Consider the following 26,173-nt stretch of genomic DNA (forward strand, 5'->3'; position numbering starts at 1 on the left):
CAGATTAGGTTATCAAGCAGCCTAATTTAAACACGGTCCCATCCTCAGACAATAAATAATGTACATGTGGTGGGCATGAGTCATCACTCCTGCAACAGTGTCTGGAGCTCCCTACTTTGCATGATTTATGCATTAAAATGTAAATGAAAAATATTTTTTCCTTGTAATCTGAATTCATGAGAGAGGTCATTTATAGACGTTACTTAGATAAGTTTAGAACTTCTCTGAGGTCACAGCCACCTGTTGGGCTCTGGAGGCGTGATGCAGAAGGAGGGAGGGGGAAAAGGGGAAAATTTAGCCATTTCTTGAGGGCTGAGCCCTCAAATGAGTAAATCAGTGCTCATCCTCCTCTTCCTAGCTCCGAGCCGCGTTAGTCTTTGTCTCGGAGCGGCAGGTGTGCTGTGGCAGCAGCCAGGGGCCAGCGGGTGCGCAGGTGAGCTGGGGCATCGCCGGGAGCGTCACACCGCGCCGCCTGCCCCAGGGTCTGCCGGCCTCACGGCGCACAAAAACCAGGCTTCCCCTGCCCTGAGGACGTGACAGCGTCTAAACCCCAGCTGCACGGCCAGCCCCTGCCTCGCCTGGGCTGGTTTAGTCTCTGGTGAGACGCGGGACCCAAACTCTGGGGCTGTTCCCAGGCCGGGGCTCGCCCGGTGCTGCCTCCGTGTCTTCCCGGGCCGCCACCTTCCCCGGGACGGGCAGGGCTCTCCCGTAAGGCATTTTCCTCAGGAACCCCATAGCAGGTGGGCGTTCGGCCGCGGCTGCCCGGGCGAGCCCCGCCGGAGGCACAGGAGGACGCGGCGGCCGCGCTCTGATCCCTCCGATTAAAGCGTGCCTGGAGGGGATTGCTTCTTAACAGGCTGCCGGATGCTCGCAGAGTAATTTAAAATCACCGAAGCGCTGTTTATTAATATAATGCTCTTAAAATTGAAAGTACGCTTAATCCCCGGTGCCCTCGTAACGACTGGGAGAGGGGGGCGGCGTGCGGGAAGGGGGAAGAGGAAGAAGAGGAAGAGGGGAGCGGGCCCGGTTCGTAGCCGGGCAGAGACCAGCGCCCGGCTGGGAGCCCTGGGGAAGCCACCGCTCGCTGGTGACAGAGCCCAGCCTGCCCGGGGGAAGCCGAGCCCTGTGCACCGCAGAGCGGCACCGCACGGCTCCCGCTCCGCCCGCACCCGCCCTGCCAGCGCCCCCTCCCTCCTTCCATCCTCTCCCCGGCTCAGGAGGGCGGGCGGCAGCCACCGCAGAGGCGACCCGGCAGTGCCGGCAGCGCCCGGGCGGCGCGTCCCTCCCCGGGGAGCCCGGCAGGAGCGGGAGGAGGCGGAGAGAGCAGGGGGTGAGCCCCGCGCCCCGCCAGGTTTCACCTCCACCGGTGATGCCGCCGGCGCTGCGTCCACCCCCATCCCCGGAGGGCACCGCCGGGCTTTCCTGAGGTGAGTGGCCACCTCCGGGCGGCTCTGCCCGTCCCCGAGCCGGGCCAGCGATGTCCCCAGCCGAGCCGAGCAGCCCGCTCCGTACGGGAGAGGAGCCGGGCAAGTTTCCGTGCGGGACAGCGGAGCCAGCGCGGCGAGAGGCGGCGCGGAGCTCCAGCTGCCGCAGGGGATGCGCGGGGGAGCGGGAGGCACCTGGAGAGCCAGGTGGGGCCAGAGCAGCTGCTCGGAGCGGGGGCGGGGGAGGAAGAGAGAAGGTGGAGAAGCGGGCGGGGACAGAGGCGATGGGGGAGCTGGGGAAGGAGGTGGCAGCAGCTCCTGTACATCGGTGCCTCGTCCCCCCGCTCGTCGGCTGAAGCGCCGTGCTCTGCTCCCCGAGGTCCGAGGTGCTCTCGCCGCCTGGGCACTGCTGCCTTGCACGGCGACACGCCGGAGCCGCGCTTTTCTTCCTGCCTTCGCCGTGCAACTGTTGGGAAAAGTGGCTGCGCCCGGGAGCGACTTAGCGCAAGGGTAGGGGTCGGTGTGGCTGTGCGGGGGTCGGGCGCGGGTCGGGCGCGGGTTGCGCTGCTCCGGTCGCTCCCGGAGACCCGCGGGCACCGTGCCCAGCTCCGGAGCGGAGCGGAGCGGAGCGGGGCAGAGCTCCCGGCCCTGCCCGCGGAGTGCTGCGCTCTGGCCGCCGGCGCTCCCCGCGCAGCGCGGTGGCAGCAGCGCTCGGGACACTTGGCGCGTCGCCTGTGTGCGCAGCCAGCCGCGGCCGCGCTGCCGTGCGCCCCGACCCGCCGGCTGGCAGGGCGTGTGTGTGTGTGTTTGGGTTCTGAATCAATATTTGCTCACAGGACTCGGGTATTAATCACTCATGCCGTGGAAAGCTCATTAGCGGCGACTTGTTTCCATGACAACGGGACCCCTCGGAGCCTTCGGGGTTATCTGTTTGCCCGATTTTTTCGCTTTTCATATTCACACTAGTATCGTGTTTTGTCACGGAGCAAAAAAGCAAGCAAATAAACCCTGCGTGATCCTGCGGCCCCTGTTTGCTTTTTCTCCAAGGCTCAATTATTTCCTCAGACTTAATTAATGATACGTGGATGTGATTAAGCAAGTGTGAGAGTTATACGAGATTTCTTAGTACTCGTTTTGCTGCATTCCCTCGTTTGTCTGTAAAGCTCAAACTAAGATGTGGTTTGACTTGTCTCGTGTTCAAGGTACTCCCTAGATGTGTTAGGGCTAAAAACTGTGATGTTACTTATCTTTTTGTTCGTTTGGCAGCACAGAGCTCTTTGAGGAGCATTTTGTTGCAGGCTCTGTTAGAGCTGAGCTGGGAATCAGTGGTGCCTTCCTGTGTAACTTTGTCATCGTGCTGTGGTGTGACCTTGACAGGTCTCTTTAACTTCTTCATGCCTCACTCTGCTCTGCAAAAGGAAATGTTGCTCACTTGCACCTGTGCTCTGAGCTAATCAAGCTAAATATTTTGTCTAAGATGGAGTACTGTTAAAACTGAGTATATGAGTGTATTGTCTCCTATTACAAGGAGTAAGCATATATTATACATGCCTTTTCTCTAATGGTAGAGGTCAAAATCCCCTTTTTTCACTCCAGTCTTTATTTAAAATTGCACGGTCCTGCTGTCTTCAGAAGATACCTACTGTTATCCTCCAGCTGAAAACTGTCTTTCTAATGCCATTTTTAACTGTTTTCCTGGGTTAACTTCATTAGAGTCACATAAAAAGGAAAGTCTTCAGCATTCTGAAATTTGTAGGAATGTCCACTGTCACAAAGAGTATGCATCCAATGAGAAGGTTCAAGAGTAAGGAAGAAAATACTGTAAAGTTGAATGACAGTCTTGATTGTTTGTCTTAGTATTGCAACCTGAGAGGGACTGAAAAGTTTTTTTTTGAGGGAGTGAGAAAACATACTTCTAACTTAAATATGGGTTAGGTTAAGCATCTGAAACTCTTCTAGAAATGTTCCTAGTTTTGCAAGGAACAGTTTAATGTATCGTGCTATGTTGAGAAGCATTGTGAATGTGTAAGGAATGCTTTAGAATATTCAGTTCTAAGCTGAAATACTGCCCGAGAGATGTTGAGTTGTGACTGTTTCAGATTACAGGAGTAGGAAGTTATAATAGTAGGGGAACTTCTGTATGAAGCATATATTCTTTCTTCTTCTTGAAGCACTCCTTCTGAGTGAATAAACTATTGTAAAATAGCTGTCTCTTTCATATTGCGAGTAAGAGTCTATCCCCAGCTCAGCTCAGTCCACCAAAGTGCTAAAACATGCCTCATTCCAAGTGTGTTAGAGTAGGCAAATCACACTTCAAGCTTTGACTGAAGAACCCTAAAGAATCAAGGCCTGTGACCTTGACTTTTGTATTCTGGTTTTTAGCAGCTTAGGAACAAGGTATCTGTCTGAAAATACTTCTTGTGGGTTGAGGACCATCACCAGCCACCAGTTACCAGTGAAGTAACTTTAATAATCCCATGAAGAGAAAGAAAGAAAAGAAATCTTAGTTGGCATCTTGTCTCCTTTGGATGTCATTGACTTAAATTTCCACACTGATTAAATTTTTACTGCTTAGTGCTGCACAATCAATACAAGTAGAGAGAAAGTGATATAGGTTTTACTTGTGCATTATATCCTCTGTAAAGCTCAGTCTTCTGTTATTGGTGGTAGTAAGACCAACAGATATTCCAGTTCATTTTTCAGACCCTAGTTGCCACGAGAGAAAAAAAATAAATTCTTCGTTTTATTTTTTAAGACTGATAACAGGCAGCAAGAAAGGCAATTCATTACAAGCCCTTATAGATATTTTCAGGACAATAACCATTTAAGGTTGTGAGAAGATGTCTGAGTATATAAGCTGTCACTGATAAAGGTGTTTTGTTTGAGGGAGTGGGAAAGAAGTACATAGACATGAAGGTTAAACCTATAGATATGGATAACAATGCTGGTTTACATTGTATTTTACTCAACATTATACCAAAGTAGCAAGAATATAATGTGCACTGGATTTCATAAACAAAAATGCTTCTAATGGTGCTTATATTCAAGATACTACATGTTGCTTAAGCTGCCTATTGCTTAAACTTTGTCTGCGTGGGGAAAAAGGCTTAATGTTTTTTGTTTCTCTGGTGTTGGAAGTCCCACACCAGGGATGGATAAGATACTGGACCAGTATTTAGCAGAGGTGGTTGAACTCCTTTCTCTGTGACTGATCTACTCTGGACAAGCCACTCTACCCCTCTATTTTAACTTTTCCCTACCCCCATCAATCATCATCAATCATTCAGTGTTGCTTATTTGGAGTGTAGAGTCTTCCCATGTGCATGTGTAGTGCCCAGACAGATCTCTGGTGGAGCAGCAAAAAGTTAGTCCAGTACAAAAATAAATGGCAGCCAACATTTTTACTGTCTCTGTCCCCTGTGCATCACCAGTGATCTGAGAGGCAGTGAGATTGCTGGAGATCAGTGTGAAGATGTAGTGGAGGAATTGCTTCTAGTGCTAGTTCCTTAACATTTGTATGGCTGAATGTATTTGAAGAAAACAGCTTTCAGAGGGAAAAGTTCACAGATGTGTACTCCAAGGACTTGCAAATAAAAATTGGCTCATCACTGCTTTTCCTGAACACCTATGTTTGCTGTCAGGTTGAATGTACATCCAATGTACATCAGGTTTTCTTTACATCCATTTTTCTGGATGTAAAGAAAAACTAATTTTGGATTTAAAATAGGCAGATTGGCAGCAAGTGGCTCATGAAGGGCAGAAACCAGCACTAATTATCCAAAGAGAATATTTTTTTCCTGTGTTTTTAGGAGAGTGTTGGGCAGATGAATTTTCAGGTATACTTTCTGAGCTTATAAAATACACAACTTCATTTGACAGGGGTGAGTAATGGTGTTAGGAAGGTGTGAGAGATGTTTCTGTTATTCCAGTTGGAATAATTATGTTCTCCGTAAACCACTAGAAAGTGTTTATACTTCAACTTGTGATGTACTTGGTTCAGCTGTGAGGTTTTTTGTTTGGCCTTCATTTCAAAATCACCTTAATAATCAGTGCTGGTGCCTTCTGATAAACCAGTCTTATAGATTGAGACAGGGTTGTTTTGTGTGAAAGGTTTGCAGATGAAAAACTGACTATTAAAGCAATCTCTCTTCTTTTATCTATGGTAGACTCCTGCCTTTTATTAGACTTTAACAGCCAAACTTAAGATAAAACAAAGAATATATTTTTACATACCAGTGGTAATGTAAAACTTGCCAGTTTCTGTCATTTTATTCTTTTTAAAAATGGAACTTCTTAACATGAAGTTAAGTTCTTAACTTCTTAAACATGAAGATGTAGGAAAGCTCCTTTCTGACCTTTCATTTGCTCACCATATTCTGGGTATAATAATTTCAAAACTGCTTCGGCTTTTAGGCCCTAGTTTGAAACAGCCCAAAGAAATCTGTGTTTCAAAGCACACATTTTGGAGGGACGCCTCTCCCCCATCTTTAAGCTGCCTGATTACACACGCAAATCCACACGCTCAAACTCTCGAGTCATTTTGGAAGTTTTGGACCTGGGTGTGTTTTCCACTTGTACAACAGGAAAAGAGACATCAGCTCGAGTGACTTGTGAATTGAGGCTCCTGCCATAGCTGTGTGCTGCTCGGGGAGTGATGGAGTTGAGCAGCACCATGAGATGCTGCTGCTGCTCTGCCTTTCCCCTCCAGCTGCTGGGACGGGCTGGCAGCTCCTCCTTCTTGGGGAGCACAGCCAAGGAGCAGATTTGGGATGTTCTCTGGGGATAAGGCAGGGAGAAGACTTCCCTCTGCAGCCTGCCTGCTTCTCCTGCAGTCTCTTGATTTGTGGGCTGACCTTTCCACACCGGTGAAGCTTAGCAGGCCCTCCCAATTTTCTCACTTCATGCCAAGATGTCTGATGTTGCAGACAGGGAGTCTGCTCCTGCTCTGTTTGGAGCAAGGGCAGAATTCTCGCTGATTTCCATAGGAACAAGATGTATTCCTAAACATACTTCAGTAGCTAGAAAGAGACTTCCTAATAAAGAACCAGACTCACATAACACAGAACATGGAGCATTGTTCTAGGCCTCAGAGCTCTTAACAGTGCCATGTCTGCAGACCAAGCTCTGCAAACAGCAAATCTCAGGCCATGCCTGGCAGCACTGTGGAGGATTATCGCTCTTGTTCTGCCCAGAGAAACAACTGAGGCTTCAGCGTGTTGCTGATAAAATCCTGTTTATTCTGATGGATGCCCATCTGAGCCCCTTAGGTCATATGAGGAGTGGAACTCTAGGAGCAGTGAGGTGTAATGTAGTAGCTTTTGCACAAAGGATTTGCTGCCTCAAGCAGAAAAGGCAGTGGGATTTCAATTTACCTGAAGAAGAAAAATGCCCTCTCCCACACTGATGTGGGAGACTCTTGGAAGTTACCAGGGAAAACTTTGGAATGCAATTCTACTTCTTTGAGTTGTTGTACTCTAGCCAGACTGGTTCCTAACTAAAACTTTCTTTTCTTCTTCTTCCTTTGGATGTTAATTTTTTTAAAGTGGAGATGTTCCAGCCCTCATTTTACTGACATTCCTGCATCACTTGACAATGAAACCTTTCCAGTTGCAGGCTTTTTCTGTAAGAGGGTTTGAAATGAATCACCGAGAGCCTGTTGGAGGCAAGGGTTTCCAAAATGTAACTCATAGCTATCCGTGATTCCTTCCTTTCCCAAATTCATCTATTCCATTAATTTTGCCACTAGAAAGGCACTGTTCTGTCCAGCTAGAGCTGTCAGGATGCAAGGAAGTGGTGGAGAGATATAGATTAGTGCTTTTGCCATCTGTTGCATTCCCAAACATGAGAGCTTCAAGGCTGCTTTTTTCACACAATTTTCAGTTTGTGGTAGTCAGAGTATCATTTTCTCTGGTTATCTCCCATGTTGGACTTGTTTGTTTTTGTGGTGAATGTCTGGGAAAATGCATTGTTTTTCCCTGTGGTGTCTTAACACCTACTAAAAAAAAACCAAAAAACCCAAAACCAAAAAAACACTTTTGTCTTGTAAAGCATGTAGCTCACATGCTTTCCCATTATGTCACTTTTCAGGTAATTACTATTTTAACATTCAAAAAATGTAGGCAAAATTCTAGAGACATGAACTTTTCCAAGGAAATTGCATCCACTTCAGATACTTCATCTTGAATTCCAAACATGAATGTTCAATATGCATTAAAATCCAGAGTTAAGTTTGGGTTCTTTGTTCATGTCTTGTTTTTCTCAGTATGATCATTGCATATCCTTGGACAGAAAGCTGCCAAGATAATAAACCGAGCTTCCTATCCTAAAGATACAGAAGATTTCTGTTTCTAAAGACAAATATTCCAAAACGCAGAACTTGAACACCAAACTGCTTGAATGATTTACTTGAAAGCTGTAGCCCAAAATTTCATAGTCCTGAAGAAGTTTTTGTCCCAAGGGAGGTGGATGTCAAGCGTGTGTGAATGGAAATGAATGGGAACTGGACAACAGGATGGGTTTCATTTCAATATTTTGTGGTGAAAAAAGACATGAATTCTTCTAACATTCATATTGTCAGTTTAAATTCCCCTTATAGATTAGTGGTGAAGGAGCCCTGACAGGAGTAAAATACTGGTTCAGTATCTGGTTTTTTTGGGAGCCAGATAGTATTGCTGACAGGCAGGGCTGGAATGCAAAGGTCACAGCAGAAATCAGTGAGAGGCTGCTCTCAACACTGAAGCCATTTCTAAGAGGTAAGTTCCATGTAATGCTCATTCCCATTTTTCATTGTGTGGAGTTTTAAGGGTAATTCATTGGGATCCTGCTATAAAGTGTTGAGATGGGGCAATATTGTGTTAAGATATTGCTGGAAATTCTTCCTTTTCACTGTTCATCTCCTAGCATGGGTCAGTCCAAAGCAGCTCCCTTGAAACTCTAGAGAATTTACATCAGAAACAATTTTTACACAAGGAACCAGCTTACATCATACATCACTGATGATAATTGTTTTTTAGGAGCCTCACGCATAGAACTATATTGATAAATTACAGGCTTGTCTTGCAAAAATTCACATTTATTTCAGAGTAGGAGGGTACAAGTGGAGAGTTACTGAGCAGGGCTCTAATATTTTTCTAATATGAGATATCTTTTTTCAAGGCAGGTATCCTAATTTTGTCAGTCTATGGGTAAATTCCTATTTATTTGAATGGGAGCAGGGTCAAGCCTATGTGCCTGAGGGCTGCTGCTGTGAAAGTGAACCCTTGCTGAGTCCCCTCTTCAGGAGTCAGGATGCACTCCTGGGCAGAAAGCTAAATATAACAATGAGAAATTAATGAGGAAGGGAACTGGCAGCAATGGTACTATGTTTGCCTTTCTGCTCTTTATCATCAGAGCCATGATCTCATTGCAGCCACAGAGACATGGTGGGAATGCACTCATGGATGACTACATTCCTTTTAGGAAAGACAGGGCAGCAAGGCAGACTCTATTAAACATGAGAGAAATAAATATGGATCTACATGCACATAGCCCTCCTTAAAATTAATTTGCTTTACATGTGTTCATTTTGTTCTTTTCTATTGGTCTGCTCTGTCTGGGATGAGAGCTGCAACAAGGTTAATGCCTATGGCAAATTTTGGTCCAGTTTTTAACCTTTATTACTACTTTCTAACTCCACCTAGCTTCTCCCTAAATCTCCTGAGTTGGGACTGCAGTGGGAAATTTTCAGTAGCATGAACATGAATTCAGATGACTGTGAACTATTAAGAATACAATTTATTACTTTGTGTTGAACATAAGTAACATTGCTCCAAACTTATAGCAGTGGTGGAAATGAAATACAGAATAAACATGTTTACAAGGCTTCACAGTATGAAACATTTAAGACATTATTTTTCTCTTTTGATCACTGAAATTTAATCCAACAGTCTTAAATCAATGGTAATTATAGTCCAGCCATAAAGCCTCAAGCCAGAGCTCCCACCATGGTTTTCAGGAGCTGCCTATACAGTGCCTGTGTCACAGAAAGCCCCAGTTGCTTTTCAAGAAAAGATAAGTGGAGCAATATCCTGAAGGAAGTCAACATTTTCTTAAGCAGGATGTATTTATGTTGCTGCCTTTTTTTGATAATTGGGCACAGTAAGCAAGTATTGGTTTTGCTACCTCCTGTGTGTTACAACCAACAATTAAAAGCCTTGTATAACATAAATAATGTAAATGAAGCTGTAGTACCATCACTCATCAGGATCAAAGCTAAGATTTCTCTTTCATTACTGGATTTGTTTTGCCTTTTCTGTCCTGTGTTGTCAACCCTGTATCCTTCTTCAGGTGGGTTTGGGCAGGCAAATGGGAATCTTGTAATTTGCTTTAGTTACCAGCGTTGGGATTGGCTGTTTTGCAGTTTACTGCTGGCATGGGCTGGCTGTCCAGTAGCTGCCAACAAACTTCCAAAATGAGCCAGACTTCTGTCTCAAAAGTATTTGTTGGGATCTTCTTAGTCTTCATGCCTTCCATGTGAAGTGGGACTGGGACTGGTAGCAATGGTTTTGTTTCAGGCAGAATTTGGAAAATTATTTTCCTGTTTCATGAGCCTAATTCCTCTTTCCTTTGCTTTTTCCTTTCCTTTTCCTTCCTGCCTGGTGTGAAGTAAATGTTCTGGTGTTTTAGTTTCAAGCATCAAAACCAAACAAATGTTTAGCCCATTTAAACATTAATTTCTTTGCTAATTTTCTTCCAATTCAGCTGCCAGAACAACAAAAAATGCCTGTCAGTTGCATAGCCCTTCTGGAGAATTTGTATCTGGCACAGTGGCCTTCCACAAGAACATGTTCTTTCCTGTGAATCGAGATGCTGAGCACATAATAGGATCAGTTTGTTCCAGAGCCATCATCATTGCAAGCCCTCCGAAGTCCTGTCTTCTTGCACAAGAGCATTTTCCAGGATTGAACAGCCAGAGATGTAGAGTTTGAACAGTTCAGGAAATCACTAAAAAAACCCCCAAAGCTTTGTTTGAGTCAATTACCTATGTCCTGTTCTTGCAAATATAGCTAAGACATGATCCTCAAGGAATTTGGTATCTTCAGTTCCTAAGCCCATAATGACTCTGCTTATCATAGAATCACAATTTTTTAAATCCTCCTCCAAAAAGTGTAAAAAGCATTTTTTGGATAAATACCTCTTGAATTGTAAGGTGGAATTATCTCACATATTTTTGCTATATCCAGGCTGAGTGCAGTCCATCAGAATGATGGCTTTATTCATTCAGGGGAGTGGGAAGAAGGATCTCTCTAAAATTGAGTTTTCTAGTCTGAGTAGCAAAGCAGACCCAGTAAAGCAAGCTGTGTGTTGTGCTGCTAGCAGATGGAATGACAGACCAAAACCAGTGACCCAGCAAGTGCAGAGCCTGAATTTTGAAGTACCAAGTGATGATAGATGCAATGGAAATTAATGGGGATGGCAGTTTCTCTGGCCTTCCTTCCCCTGTGGAAGGGATCCAGAATTTCCAACAAGACTAAGCAGAACAGCCAATGAGTTAAAATACATAAACCAGTACCTCCTCAATACTGAAGTTTGTTCTGTCATAAGAATGAATGATCTCTGCAAATGTAATGGTATGAGTAGTTAGGAGCACTTCTGCACGTTAGAAGGATGAAGTAATGTCTGAAGAACATATTGCTTTAAGACAGAAGTAGTAAAGTCTCACTTAAAAGTTTAAAAATAAATTCTTCTGCGTGGTATGGCTTTTTTGGAGGTATGCTGTGGCAGTTTTTGGTCAAAGCTGAAGGTCAGCATGACACAACCCTTTCACTGTTTTACACCATATAGAGCACAATACAACTGGAAGTAAAGCTGTCAAAACAGAAGGGATCAGCAGGACACAGTAAGGCATAAATATCTATACAATTTTAGATTCTTTTAAAAGGAAAAAAAAAAGGTAAGATCTCATTCCAGTCTCATTGTGACAACAAAAGGGAATAGCTGCTTTCCTGGAAACAACAACTGGCATGACTCTTGGGTTGGGCAGAAGACCTAGCAGAATGGTGTAAGGGGGGATGTCTGGCCAGGTTAATCATCCACCTAGCTTGTTGATACTGGCTGTGCCAGGTATTTTACTGTGTAAGCATAGGGAAAATTTATTTCTCCAGATATTTCCTCTCAGCTTCCGGCTGGCTGCCTCACAGGTGCTTTTTGTCTGGCAGCAGAGTCGTGGATTTGTGTTTAATAGCTGTTGGTAGAAGTTTTTACCCACAGAATTTGTCTAATTGTTCTTGAAAGATAAGTAAGCTTTTGTCATGAACAGAAATCCAGTTAAAATGCGTGCTGTGTGGGAAAAGTCACCTCCTTTGGTTTGTTTTCGGAGTGCTGTCTGATAATACAGTAATTCTTGTATTATGAGAAGAGATGCATGATTGCTCTCTATTCAATTTGTGAATGCTGCTTGTAAATTTTTGTAGATTTGTATCAGATTCCTTCCCATCTGAATTTTCCTAGTCTGTTTAAATGCTTTGCATACAGAAAACATTCTACTCCTCTTACTATCCTTGTCATTCCTGATCCCTTCCCAGCTCTAGAGGTGTAGAAAAATCATACCATGATATAATGAGCTTTTTTTTTCTCCCTTTTTTTTTCTCATCAGCTTCAGAAATTCTATCTGCTGCTGAGTACTAAATCACTATCTGCATAGAACTGATGTGCATAATTTTATTACAGCTTTCCTGTCTAAGATGCAGGAGCCCACCCAGTGCTGAGGGAAAGGGATTTCCTCCCTGCATTACTTGGCATTTACCAGCATGAATTTCATTTACCCTTTTATCCCTCAGTTCCTCAGTGAGTGATGGATCCTACTAGAATGATTTCTGGGTGAAAGCAAGGAAGTTTCCTGCAAGCTGTGGATGCTTTGAGGAGGGAGTCAGCTCAGTGTGAGGGAAAGTGTGTCTTGGGATTTGTCGGAGTTTTGAGGCATTGGAACTCGTGAGTTCACTGAGATAAATTTGGTCAAGAAATTCTCTTAAGCCTGTGCATTTCTTTGCCTTCTGGCACAAATTCTTTGAAGGATTTTGATGTTCTACCTCCTTTTGTAGGTGAGCTCACACTCTGCTTTTTATTCCAATAGCTATATGCCAGAAGAACTCTGGTCTGTGTCTTAAGCACAGACTACTGAGTGCTTGTATTTTTGAGATCTGTTCTGTGCCTTCTTGTATCACATTAACACTGTCCTTGGACCTTGCCTTAGCAATTTGATATGTGCAGGAATGGCCTGGCTAGTGAGCAACCAGCTAATCTCAGTGATGGGTAATTTCTCCTCCATTATGTGCTACTCTGTTCTCAATTCATTTACTGAAGCATTTTATTCTATATTTTGCCATTGCAAAAACAAAGTACACTTGAACCTCAGTTTAACTGCTTTCTGTGAATTGCTTTTTCTTTAAATTTGTAGCTTGTGATTCGGCTAACCATGCTTACTTGAGTGTTCCAAACACAAATGTAATAAACAGCCTGTTTCATTTCAGGCTGATAGTCTTGCTTATCTTCTTCTAAAACCTCGTACGTAACTCTGAAGTAGAGTGCTTTTGAATTAATTCTCATGGTGACATGGTTCTCAGTCAGGTTATGCAAGTTCTGGTTCTTATGTGTTCTTGCTAAGTATTGTAATCCTCTTGCAGTCCCTGCATCTGTCCTTCACATGGCAAGAAGTTTTTGTGCTGTCCGTTCATCAGAGGTCCATGCGCAACTTTCAGGATCAGATTTCTTCTGCTTGTAACAGTCTGGGTTCTTTGCAGTTGGCACAGTTGTTGTTCACTGTATATAGTAGTATTTTCTTCACTTGGCACATCCTCATTTTCTCCAGAAAGCTCAGGGCTGCATCTCCCAGTGGTCTCTCTGTTTCTGTTGTGTATTGTAGTTAGAGTCTGGTCTCTTAGTGCAGAATTCCTTACTTATCTCTAATGATGAGGCCAACCCAGAGTTGGTCCTCTCTGTCATATTTGACTAAAAGACAGTCAACTGTTGCCAGAAATAAGTTTGTTTGTTTGTTTTAAACTGTCTTATCCTTAGCTGGTGCCCAGTGCCAGGAGATAGGAGTGACTTATTTGACTTGGTGTATTCATGCACAACAGAGCTCTCTCCACCCAGTGCAGTCAGCAGAGCCTTTGTCTTCCAGGTGGAGATGTTCATATTGATTTGCACATGGAAAGGCCCTCTCCACTGAACTGAGTATAGATATAGATCTGTGTGCTGCAGAAAGTTTCTAAAGATTGGTGAGAGGTGTCCCAGGAGGGTCTAAATATCTGCCAGGGGAATTCTGCTCAGGGACCCTTAAATCATCCCTCTTTTACAAGAGGCATTGAATAGACAGCAGATTCCTTGTCCTGGAGTTCCAAGTGCTCAAGGAATTGTTCTTTCCAAGTCATTTGTAAAGTGAATTACCTTTGCTCGTGGTGAAGTGTTATACCTTGATGATTACTATGTAAATAAAAATACCACCCGTCCTCCTGTTTTCACTTACATTCTTCCTTAGCTACACTGACTCTTCAAATAATTGGAACAGGCTTTGAATCTTCATTCTGCACAAGGGGTTTTAATTTCAGTGTATTTAGGACAGAAAACTCTTTTTGACCATTACAGTGTAGAAAAAATCTGTCCCCATACGGGCAGCCCAGTTACCTGTAGCGATTGCTAATGTTTTTTAATTAAGAACATTTTCCTAGAGATGTGAAAGAAATGCACTTTTATTACTCAAAGACAGATACTTGTTCAGTTGTACTCTAGCCTATGTTTTGCATAAATTTGCTTCCTATGTGCAGCATCCTTTTCATTCCTGCACCCTTCCCGTTGCTAAGCGGCTTTCTCAGTTGTTGGTCCATCTTCCCACTCCTCATTTTTATTAATATCCTATCTTTTATTAGCCTCCTGTTTCCATTTATATAGTGCACTGTGATTCAGCATAGTTAATAGGTGATTTTTACTGGAAGACAGTAAGAAGGCTTTTGGAATAGATTTTAAAACATGTTGTAGTATGTTTGAAAATGAGATTTGTCACATTTAATATCTTGAGACAATGGAGCTTAATCCAGGCAGATTCCAAAAGATCAAGGTATTAATGATATTTAAAGTTTTCACTGAACATGAAGTGGGCATTGTGGCATTGTGGTAATGAAAATTATTGCTTTCCTGATGGTTCAGAGTTCAGGACTGCACAAGCTTGTGACTCATCTTTTTTTTTCTAAACCTATTCCTTCTTCAAATATACAAAAAATCCAGAAAGCAGGTGAGCTTACTCTGCTGGAACATATTCTTATGGGGATCTAGGAAAAAAAATGGTCCTGTTATATTTGAGAGAGGTATATAAGATATGATATATAAGCCATATATCACATCATATATATTATATATGTGCCGTTAATAATAATATGTTTCATATATATCACATACACCATAAATTGTATGTATCACATATTTTATGTGCCATGTGTCATTATATATGATTTTTTAATGGATCATATTGTCTATAAGATGTCATCTATGTGTCATGTGTTACATGTCACAGGTATCACATCCCATGTACCATGTCACATGGATCACATATATCACATCCTTTTCAATCATTTTAGAACAAACACCCGAGGGCAGTTAAAGCAGAAAAGTCTAAAATGCCATTTCCATTCTAGTGTGAAGTACAGTGGAAGAAGAAACTTTCAGAGGCAAGTTTTCTGTAATTTGGTTAAACCCAAGAATGTTTCAAAATCTTTGGAACCAGTTTCTGATCCCAGGCGTTGCTTCCATGAAGTATTCTGGCTTTGTCCAATATAGAATCCTTCTGGGTTGACCAAAAGGATAACTTTGCAAAATCCAGAGGGGGAAAGTCAAGCTGCTGCACACAAATGGGGAGTCTTTTCATTAAGGCACTATGAATATACCTGTCAGGTTTTAAAACCCTTCAGAAATACTTCCAAGGAAAAAGAATACTAATATCCAAGAATATTTCTTGTCACTGAAGATTAAGGCCTGAAAACACTTTATCTGAAAATGCTACAGAAATCTTTCAAATAATGAAGAAAATCACCTTCTCATCACTCGTTCTCCACAAGCAAAACTAGTGGTATTTGAACACAAGTCATACTGCTTGTAAATAACGACAGAGTAATTTTCATCTTTAAAAAGCTTCACCTTAGAAGAGTGAGACATCAAAAAGATCCAAGCCCACTTAAAGGAGCAGGATCTTTGATTTTTTTTTTTTTCAGTCTGGCTCTCACTCTGCAAAGCCTGAACAGAGCAGATTGCATTGATACTCAAGGATTGCAGTCCTGTCACAGAGCTGTGCTTGTGCAGGGGTGGAGGGTGTGCCTGCAGCGGCTTGTCAGCACTGTGGTGCTAATTAGCTAATAACAATAACTCTGTTCCACTGATTTGGACCCAAGTTGTGGGTTGGTTGTGAAGTGCTGAGCAACTGGATGAGCAACAGCCAGTGCACAGCTGAATAATAAAAGTCCCACTCGAGGCTGTTGGGTGCTGTCTGCAGACTGGGCTTAAATATATGGGAATTACCTGTATGCACACATTCAAATTGAATCGTATTTGTAACAGAGGAGAAAATGCTACTGTTTGCACCAGGAGTTATTTTTTGTTGTAAAACTGCTGATTTTCCTGATGAAAAGCAGCTCTCTTTAATTATCAGATTATCTTTTTTCAGTAAAAAGGTTTTGAAGGATTTAAATACTCATTTTTTGAGTTATACTATGGGTAACTTTAGAGTGAATTAAGTTTCTCATAGCACTGAGTCAGTGGGAGAATAAACATATTTATCTTTATATGAATGAGCAATCTGAGCCATATGTTTGCGTGATAGAACAATATGAATTATACAGGATATACAGAGTTTTTATTTTCAATAATAAATTTTATTTAAAGCAAAAAAGCTTTAGTCTGGCTTTTAGTGGTAGAAATAGGTGGCATTAATATATATGGTGCAATATAAATACTTAATGCTCATGATTATTGTTTTTCCTTTGGGCACAACAAACCTCTGCAGAATGTTTTTCATGTTCCCAATACAAAGGCAAATTGAAATACCATGCAACTGCTTTCCTGACTGGAGAAAAGCTGGATAATCTAGATGCTTCCCCCTTGTTATGGGACCAAAAAGGAAGTTTCCACTGAATTTCCTGGTAGTTCTGGTGTTTGCTCCATGTGAGTTCCCTCAGAGAGCCACAGACTGAACTCACTTGGCTCTTGTTCCTTTCCATCTCTAAGAAAAACAACAGAACAGCTTTACCCAGGTTAGCTGCCACCACTTTCAAGCACTGATGTGCTCTGAAACCTTGTGTATTCCGTGGGAGATCTCCCTTTGTAATAGCAATATTTGCTTTCAAAAGCATGCTGATCACTCCCTTCCTGCAGAAAGTTTGAAGATGTCTGTGGGTGGCCACACTGCCTGAATTTTTTAATTAATTGCTTCAGTTGCAGATGCTTTGTCCTTCCCATGGACATTCTCCTGAACTGTCTGTCATGCATTTGCAATTGAGGTGGTTCCATTGGAACAGCTCATTCCTGCTTCATCGAGCTGATATCCCCACAGGTCTCTTCTGAAGTGCATCTCTTTGTCTTGCATTTCAAGCATTCATCAGCCAGTTAGAAATCTTCCCAAGTCAATGTATGGCTGTGGAATGGGGTTGTGTGGTCAGTTTTCCCTGGCTGGATGCCAGGTACCCAGCAAAGCCTCTCTATCCCTGCCTTTCTCAGCTGGACAGAGGAGAGAAAAGATAATGAAAGGCTCTGGAGTTCAGATAAGGGCAGGGAGAGATCCCTCCCCATCACTGGCATGGGAAAACCAGGCTCGATTTGAGGAGAAGGATTGAATTTAATAACAAAGAACAGGACAATGGGGAGTAAAGAAAATCTTAAAAACACCTTCCCCCCACTGCTCCCTCCCTCCCAGGCTTAACTTTATTCCTGATTCTCGCCCTCCTTTCCTCCCAGCAGCATGGAGAGTTGGGAATGGGGCTTAAGGGCAGCTCAGCACATCTCACCCTACCCTTCTCTGCACCAATCACTGCTGGAAAAGGAAAGGAAAAAAAACCCAAAGATTTTATTCTCTATTTCCATCAGCAAGGAGCATCCAAGCAGGGCTCCAGCACACAGTGGTTGCTCTGGAAGGCAGATGTAAATAATTGTCTTATTTGTCTTCATTCCTTGCCAGTTTTCCCTTCTGCTTGCTTTGAGAAACAATATTTTTTGGATTTCTTTGTGGCTTGCTTCATCTATTTGGAGCTTCCAGGTATTTTCATGCTAGAGAAACGAGCAGGCTGACTCTTTGATATGCAGCAGGGATTTCTAGCACACTGTGATGTTTCAGTTCTGGTTGCCACCTCTTGACTTCTCTGCGGAAGGTTAGCCTTTCTCCACGTGAATCTTGCTCTCCTCTCTGAGCACATTTTACAGTTTTCAGTTGAAGAGCCCCTTTATGACAAGGAGAGAATTTGGAAGGCAGTAGGGATCCCAAACCTGGTTAGGCACCTTAATGGGAAGGATGATGTGGAATTTGGTGCCCACAGTGTTGCAGTTTCAAGCTAAAGAACTGATTAACTGAGAAATGTTTCTGTAAGTGTGATGTTTCTTAAATTCTTTTTTAATCTGCTTCAAGGTGAGCTTTCTTCTTAAGATGAGAGAGGGAGATTTCTGTAATTTAGAGTGTCCTTCCCAATTACTGTTAATTACCTTGTAGTGCAAGGAAGATGATTAATTGCATGACTTGCTTTGGAAATTGATTGTTCAAAATGGCCTTCAGAAGCTGCTGTGCTTAGAGCTTATGAAAAGGATGAAGGTTTGCCCCTTGGTTTGATGTTTTCAGTACACAACTGAGGTAAAGACAACAGTTGGGGGGAGAAAAAAGATATGACCAAAAAATATCCTGTGATATTTCTTAGCTAGAAATATATCAGGTTAAGAACAAGGCCTCCTTTAAATTGAATTTGTTACTCTCTGCATGGTGTTTCTGGTTGATAGGGTGTCTGACTTTGGGTTTTGTACCTTCTCAAAGAAAACACTATTTTTAACCTAAGTGTAAATATCAGTCTAATGTAATATATGTGCTTTCTTCTTCAAATTTATTAGTGTTTCAATATTTCATTTTCTAAGTGCTTCTTTGAAATAAGGATTATGATCCAAGCCTAGCTTCCTAATCAAATGCTATTGAGTTTCTCCCATACTTCTCACAGGACAAGTGATACAAGACTTGTCCCAAAGAGGAGGATACTGAGAAATTAAACTTTACTGGGAAATGGGATGCAAAAGCAGTGATTCAGTAAGGGCAGATCAGCCCTTTTGTAAAGCAAGGATAAGAGAGTGGTGAAGTGGTCCAGTAGCATTTACTACTTATTTACAGCTGATCAACAGAAGGCACTGAACTAAAAGATATCCATGCTGATAAGAACTCTGGAGAAAAACAGACATTTACTTAAACAATTAAATAATTTACTGCCAAGATAATTACGTAAAGATTTTTCAGGGATTAGTTTTTTTCTTCAAAATGTTTTCAGCCTCGTTAGAGGAATATAGAAGAAATTTGTCTCTAAGACAAACTTCTTCTCATGCCTACCCATCCAGCAGTCAGTTCTGCAGAGGGAATACTGGGCTTGACCCATCACTGATATGTACAGCCATCTGATAGTGCTACCAGTCAGCAGAAAACTAGGATGATAAACTAAAGGTCTAGCAGTTGTAAGGTGTAATTCTCCCAACAAAAAAAAACAACTGTTGCAGTTCCAGTGATTAGTGCAATGCTTTGAGTCTCATGCACGTGGAATAAGATATTATTCTGGCCTTTGAAAACTGTGTACACCATATTTGGGGCAGATGACTTCCTTTAATTGGAAAGCTAACAATGCTGCTCATTGTTCATTCAAAGCTTTCAGTGTTGTGGCCAAGACAATCAAATTTCTGCACTGATATTAGTACAAAATCGGTAAGATGCTAAATCAAAATAAATTACATCTTTGCATGAAAGACCTTGGATTGGTTAAGCCTGCTTAGGAGGGCTGTGTTTATTTGCTTCATTTTGCTGTAATTACAAATCCAGATTATGTTCTTAAAGCAGAACTTACTGACAATGTATTCAAAAGTTTATTTGACTTGAGGTTACGTTTCAGATCTCCAACAGCTGATGCACTGACTCCTCAAGAGCCCTTGGAAAAGCTTCCTTTACCCCTGTTCTGGCTCCTGAAAAGCACAGTAATCCTAGATGGTGACTACATGGTGGAAGTCACGCCAAACCCTGCTCCAGTCTGTGCCTACCCTTCTAACTGATGCTGAAGTCCAGATGTTAAAACATGAGGATTCAGGGATGAGGGGTTTACCCAACAGAAAGATTTGTTTGAGGAGAAAGAAACAGGACAGCCAGGAGAATGGAGAGTGACATATGACCTTTGCTGCAATGCCACAAACCAAAGCAATGTGTTTCATAGTGTAGAAGACAGCTGATTACCAAGGAAGCTGAGGAATGGACTGCTGACTTTGATTTTCAGTCAAATAATTATTCTGAATAAAAATCAAAAACAGGAAGGGTTTTTCAGATCTGATCATTTGTATTCAGAGCATTTTTGCTGGAGGAACTAACTAATGACTTAAGCAGCTGAAAGAAGTAGAGGATGGGAAGGAAAAGAATAAGGTTGTGCAGAAGGGGAGAAATCATGTCTGCATCTACCATTCCCTTACTTGGACAGCTCCATTTCCCATTACACTGTCATTCAGTTTCTATCTCATTTATATGATACAGAAATGAGATATTTCCATCATTTTCCCCTTAAAATAATAGCTGTCTTTCCCCTAGAGTTGTCCAGAGATGTCTCTGTGAGTTGTCATTCCAGGTAAAATAAGGAAGGCTGATTTCAATCCTCCTTTCTCCATATCAGGCCTCTTTAGGTGGGGGAAGAGTGGAATTCTAGTTTGTAAGCTGTAACTGAAGTGGGTTAATTTTAAATATACAAAGCCTCTCTGCTCCTCACAGACTCCATTAGATTCAGTCCAGTTACACTGAAGTTCTAAGGATTTCACAATTCAATATATTTTGGATGTAGTTTACTTTACCAAGACACAAAATTGATTGTCTGGGCTACGTGACTTCATCCATACTGATAAGTATATTACAAAGTGGGCATCAAAGGCCTTATGGTTAGTGGAAAGAAAATCACTGCAGATTGAGCATCTGTGGCAGCTGCCAAAAGGATTATATTTTTATTAGAAAAGAAGCTGAAAGTGTTGTTACAAGAGACCTAACGTTTTGGGAACAGACCTTGGAAATGCCTTGAGATACCAGAATTAAAATAACACTGCTCATAAAATTTGCAAACATATTGTGCCCTCCCTGCCTTAGATGCTGTAGTTTCAGCCTTTTTTAAATTTTTTTTTTCTGATGTCTTATGATTTGGTATTATGATGAGTTTTCTGTGTTCCCCATTTAAGGGAAATACCTAAAACCATCTGTATTATATGGTAATAAAATTGCTACTTACCAAATGTAACTAATTTCACGTTGCTAAAATACCCCAAAGAATGGGTCATTAGGAGGCAGTGAGAAACTGTTCCCTGTATGAATAAGGGCTTTTTTATGTCGATTTTGAGGAGGTAATGCATGTCATGTAGTAGTATTGAAGAGAGGAGCTGCAGTTGTTCAGCAAAGATTTCTAGAAAAAAAGCATCTAATTTTTGAAATAATTCTTGTGATTTCAAACTCCACATTCTTTACCATTACAAAATTATGAGCTGTTCTTCACTATCTGAGTGTGGAGATTAAGTATGATCTTTCCAAAATACCTCAGCTTGTTTTCTGCAAAGATGATCCAAAGTGATATTGATATCCCTGTATCCCTTCACCACAATCTTTCATTAATTTGTGTATTTAATTATACAGAGGTATGATCAAGGTTTAAGTTCTTTGGGTCAGAAACTTTGTAAGTGCATCTGAAAGATACAGTGGCTGGCATCTGCTTCCCATCAGAAAGTCATAATCCACCTCTGAGTGCCACTTTTCAGCTTTACTAGTCCAGAAGGTGTCAATGCACCTTGCAAGGACTTGAAAGTTGACCATTTTTCATTGGGTGCAGCAGAATTCCCAAGCCATGCTCTCTTCTGTACATAATCTTTGTGAAAATCTTCTAAACATCAAGTGAGTTTGTGTTCTCATAGGTCATGTTCTTTTTTCCTACCCTGCTTGTTTCTGCATGGCATTTTTAATCAATGTTTCCTATTCAAACCATTAGGCCTAGAAACTTCACATACAGTCCTAAAATCTGCTGTATTCCTCCTGCTCTGAGCATCAGCTTCTTTTCTATAAACTAGAAATAGTGCCACCTCTCCACTTGCCTTTTTTTATTTTTTTCCCATTTGTTTAGAGTCCAGAATATCTGTGAGAAGGAACAGTCTGAATGACTGCAGTACTGCTTGCTGGGAAATAGCTTTGCTGTGTTGCATATGTGATGAATGCTGTACTTTCTTTCTTACATACCAATTCTTTGGACTTGAGAGGTTCTGTTTGGTGCTATTCTCTAGGCTGGTCTTGAAGGAAAATGGGAAATTAATGTCACTTGCAGAGGAACCATCTCAGAAAGTTCTGGCAAACTGTCCTCTGTGTATTACTGTAATTATACCACTATAAATGAGAAGAGGTTCAGCTGGAAGCCACTTGTAGGGATGGGGCTGTTTGGAGGCAGAGCTTGGTGGTGGTGAGGTTCACAGGTGCTGTTGTAGTGCCTGGAACAGCCTGGATTGTGCTCAGTGTGAGGGATGTAAACCTGCCCACCGAGCAGATACAAACAGAAATGGAGCAATTGTGGCTTCAGCCTGGTACATTCCATTCTGCTCAGCTCCACTGGGCTCTGTGAGGAGAGAGCTGTTTGATGCTTGATCCATGGGAGGCCAAGAATCAGAATTTTTGTGGAATTCTGTACAAGCCTTTTGATGTATCTCCTCTCTCACCCACCTCTGTGCAAGGCATAAAATCTGCAGGCACCCCAAGCGAGGCGTAAAATGAGCAGTTGGTACATCTTGTAAAACAAAGGGTGTGAAACAAAAGTCTGGGGCATGTGGTGTCACCACCAGCAGCACAGCTTTGTTTTACCTGGTTTTGTGGTTCCAAAACCGCACACCTAAAAAAAAAGAAAAAGAAGAAAAAGATGAATTGTTGAAAGCCACTTTTCTGTTGCTCTGCATGCTTTTCCTCCTTCTGCTTGGCAACCTCCACACCTGCTGTTCTCACTACTAAAAATTGTCCTTTCTTTTGTCCTGCAGGTATTTCTGCTTAAGAGGAGGGGACAAAGGATTCACTAGCATTTTTCTTGGTTCCTCTGCCTTGTTACTTTCAAAATTTAAGTTTTTGTTAACAATCCAGTGTTCTTGGGGTTCCAAAGCTTAGGGGTTTTAATTAGAATGGCTGTGAGCTAGGATGGTTGCAGTAGTACAGCCATGCACTGCCCTTAAAACCAGCTTTTTAATGTATTTGTTAGGTATGTGTGCAGCAGTGAAAAATGGCATTTTCTGCTGGAGTATGAGGCTGGTGTGTTCAATCAGAATGAGCCAAAAAACAGGTGAAAGGAAGTCACTCCCACCTTCTAATGTGCATTTTTTTCTTCCCAGCATTTCTTGGTTAAGACTCCCACACAGTTTCCTTTTTCCTTAGCTGGTGCAGTGACAGCTCCTTTTCCTGTCGGAGTCTGCTTTAGGAACAACCTTAGTTGTGATGGCATTGGGAAACATTCAGTATGTGAAATATTTCAATATATCACTGCAGATGTTTCAAGGGGGAAGGCAAATTCTTTTGGAGTTGGACTTGCTGATGCTTGTCCAATGCTCATCTTGGTTCTGGGATTTCTCAGTTCACTCCCATGGGTGTTTTCCATCAATGTCTTTAACGAGAGGGAGAGCAAGATTTGATGTTTGCAGGAATCCAAAGAGTTATTTTCCTCCTAAGGGACTAGTTTCAGATTTCAAAAAATTAAGAAGTCTTGCGTTTTGCACCTTGAGGTGTTTTCCTTAGGAAAGCCAGAATAATGCTGCCACAATACTTGTAGTGCAGATCCACTGTGTCAGATGAGCTACACTTTGTGTTGGCATGGTAAAATGATCCTCATGAGGGGGAAAAAAAAAAGTATTTTTGGTAGTTTAACCACAGTTGGCAGCTTTTTCCAGCACTGCTAAATTATTCAGGGATTGTTCCCTTTCCTAAAAGAGTGACTTGTGCCAGCAAAATTTTGCTGGTTTTCCCATTGCAGTGTGGCCTGGTTTTAAAACATCCTAAATAGAATGGTGACATTTTTGAGCAGGAGCACAAGTTATCATTTCAATACTTGCTGGCCAGAAGGTCATTTCAGAGCCTTTCAGAGGCAGCACTAGTGCTGTATGACTGGGCATGGTTAAAGTAACTTCACAAGGATTGGTGTCTAGCCAGAGCTAAAATACAACTTGATGCCTACAGAGAGACTTGAAATGTTTAATTAGATTGGAAAGGCATGGAGTAATAATTTGTATTTCTAAAAGGAAACATCTTTTCTAAAGTTGATGGAAAGAGGAAAAAAGTATTTATGAGAATTATTTATGAGACTTCCTTAGTATTTTACATGGTTCAATTAATGTATTTCTGAGCTGATTTTAGTTTTTGTTTAACTTGCTCCTCATATTTTCTCACTTTGGAACAGAACAGTGTTTGGAAATGTCTACAGACCCAGAATGGCAGAAGGTTAGAAACCCATCTGATTAGATACAGATGTTGATAATTGATGTTCAGAAATGCGACAATGAAATAAAATTTAGATGTCACAGACTTTGCACAGGAAGCTTTATTTTTTTGAAATATTTTTTTGAAATATATTTGAAAAATATATTTTTTCACATTTTGAAAGGAAAATGTGTCCAAAATGTTCTCAGAGAGACTATAGGTGGGTTTTGGTTTCTGTATACGTACAGCTGAGAGTGTATTGGGGAAACCAAAAATGTACTCACGTTTTTCACTAGATAAATTGGCTGATATATCACTTTTTTCTCAAAGGGGTATTAAAAATACACTAGTCAGGTTTACTGCCCTTTTTACAGGTACACACATTCTCAAGTTTTAGAGCTATACTGTAAAGCAGAGATGAGGGATTAGATTGGGGAGTCTTTTAAAACCTGGCTGTTATAAAATCTCTAACATTACCATCAAAACTAATTTTATTTCTCAGTAACTTCTTTACAGTTACTTGGAGAAACTATTTTCACATAAACTAGTAGAAATTATATTATTAATTTAAGACTTGTTAATATTTTAAATTAAAGCACATTTGCTCTGGTTCCATACTGAAAAGAGCTCGAGAAACACAAGCAGAAGTTTCCTTAGAGAAGAGCCTTGCATTTCTTAAAAACTGAAACTTGATTAACAATAGAGATTTGTAATCACTAAAAAAATGTATCTCATCCATTTCTTAAGCTCTCTTAGCATTTTATTACAAAACTCTTATTTCCTTATCATTCCTGCCTCGTGGGAGACCAAGACCATTCATAATTTCAGAGTGAAAATTCAGTTGTCTCAGATGCCTTTGCTTCATGCCTGGAGTGGTTTGACACTCTCACCCTGCCAGATCTGCGAATTTCTGAACGAAGCACTTGCTTGAGCTTCCACAGATTGCAGATGTTGGTTGTACAAAATCCCTCAGCTGACTCAGGAATCCAGGTGAACATCTGAGCTGGGTTACTTCACTAAAAATAAGGGTTCTGGATGACTACAGCAAGCCTTTATCAGCTGCCTACACTCAGGCTGATAAAGTGCATGCAAATGAGAATATACAAATATTTCAGTCTCAGTGGTTCAGAGCATTAGGAAGGTTGCAGATGTTAGCTGCAGAATGACTCTTGCTCGTGACAAGTGAGAAAGTCGCCACTAACTTGGAGCTGAAGTTAGTTCTCAGTGTCAGTAAATCATCACAACTGCAGCTGTTGTTTCTACAAAGCTGTGTTGTCTCCACAAGATAACTGAGGTATATTTCCCCATAATGAGGTCTAATGTAGATAGCAAAGGGCCATTTTTAAGACAGAAAAAAGCTAAAAATTTCTGACCTTTATCAGCAATAAATCTGGGAAATCAAACATTTATTCTGCCAAATGCAATCTTTAGCAGCACTGAAGCCCTGACTGCTTTTTCTGTAGTTGGGTAGAGACTCACACATGCTTCACTTCCAGCATATGTGTAGTAAGATCTTTTTAGGGAAGAGACACTGAGTAATGTTAATGCTGCATTACAATCCAAAAGGTTTTCTACCAGCAGCTCCTTTTCATAGGTTGTTTCAAGTAGCACAACTGTCAACTGAAAACTAGCATCTGTTTTTCATAAACATTTTCTTGAGGTTACTGCAGTGTGAAACCACATGTTTTCTTAATAATCAGGTTTTCTTTCATGCCAGTTATATTGCTTCCTTTGTAATAAGCCTGTAATTTCTTTGTAATAGCATTCATGAACACATACTGGATGCATTTTTAAGCCCTCTTCAATGTGAGAAGTGAACAGAGCTGCACTAGGAGTTAGGTTTGGATCACAGCCTTTTCTTTCCCATCTAATTTTAAACAGCTTTCTCAGCCACTGTGATGCTGTGGTCGTGTTATTCATCCCCTTACTGCTCCCACAGTGAGCCAGCATTGTCTGTCTTGTAGCCCTGATGCATTTTTACCCATGGAGTTCTGTCTGTGTGTAAATGTGCCTCTCTTGGTACACTAGGGATGTACCTGTGTGTCTTCTG

At 41.8% G+C, this 26,173-nt stretch overlaps 1 protein-coding gene across 3 annotated transcripts in view; it reads left to right on the forward strand.

Annotated features, from left to right (window-relative positions):
- Window positions 1–1,235: 1,235 nt before the first annotated feature.
- Window positions 1,236–26,173, forward strand: part of SHISAL1 (shisa like 1) — a 66,192-nt gene continuing 41,254 nt past the window's right edge. For 2 of the 3 annotated variants that reach the window (XM_085048970.1, XM_085048972.1), the window contains exon 1: window positions 1,697–1,934. The gene's annotated coding sequence lies outside the window, so the exon portion shown is untranslated. Of the gene's footprint in view, window positions 1,428–1,696; window positions 1,935–26,173 lie in introns of those variants that run through there. The other variant, XM_085048971.1, reaches the window with a different exon arrangement.

Source organism: Lichenostomus cassidix, chromosome 1Aa (genome assembly GCF_008360975.1).
Source record: "Lichenostomus cassidix isolate B80296 chromosome 1Aa, HeHo_3.0, whole genome shotgun sequence".
NCBI classification, from domain to species: Eukaryota; Metazoa; Chordata; class Aves; order Passeriformes; family Meliphagidae; genus Lichenostomus; species Lichenostomus cassidix.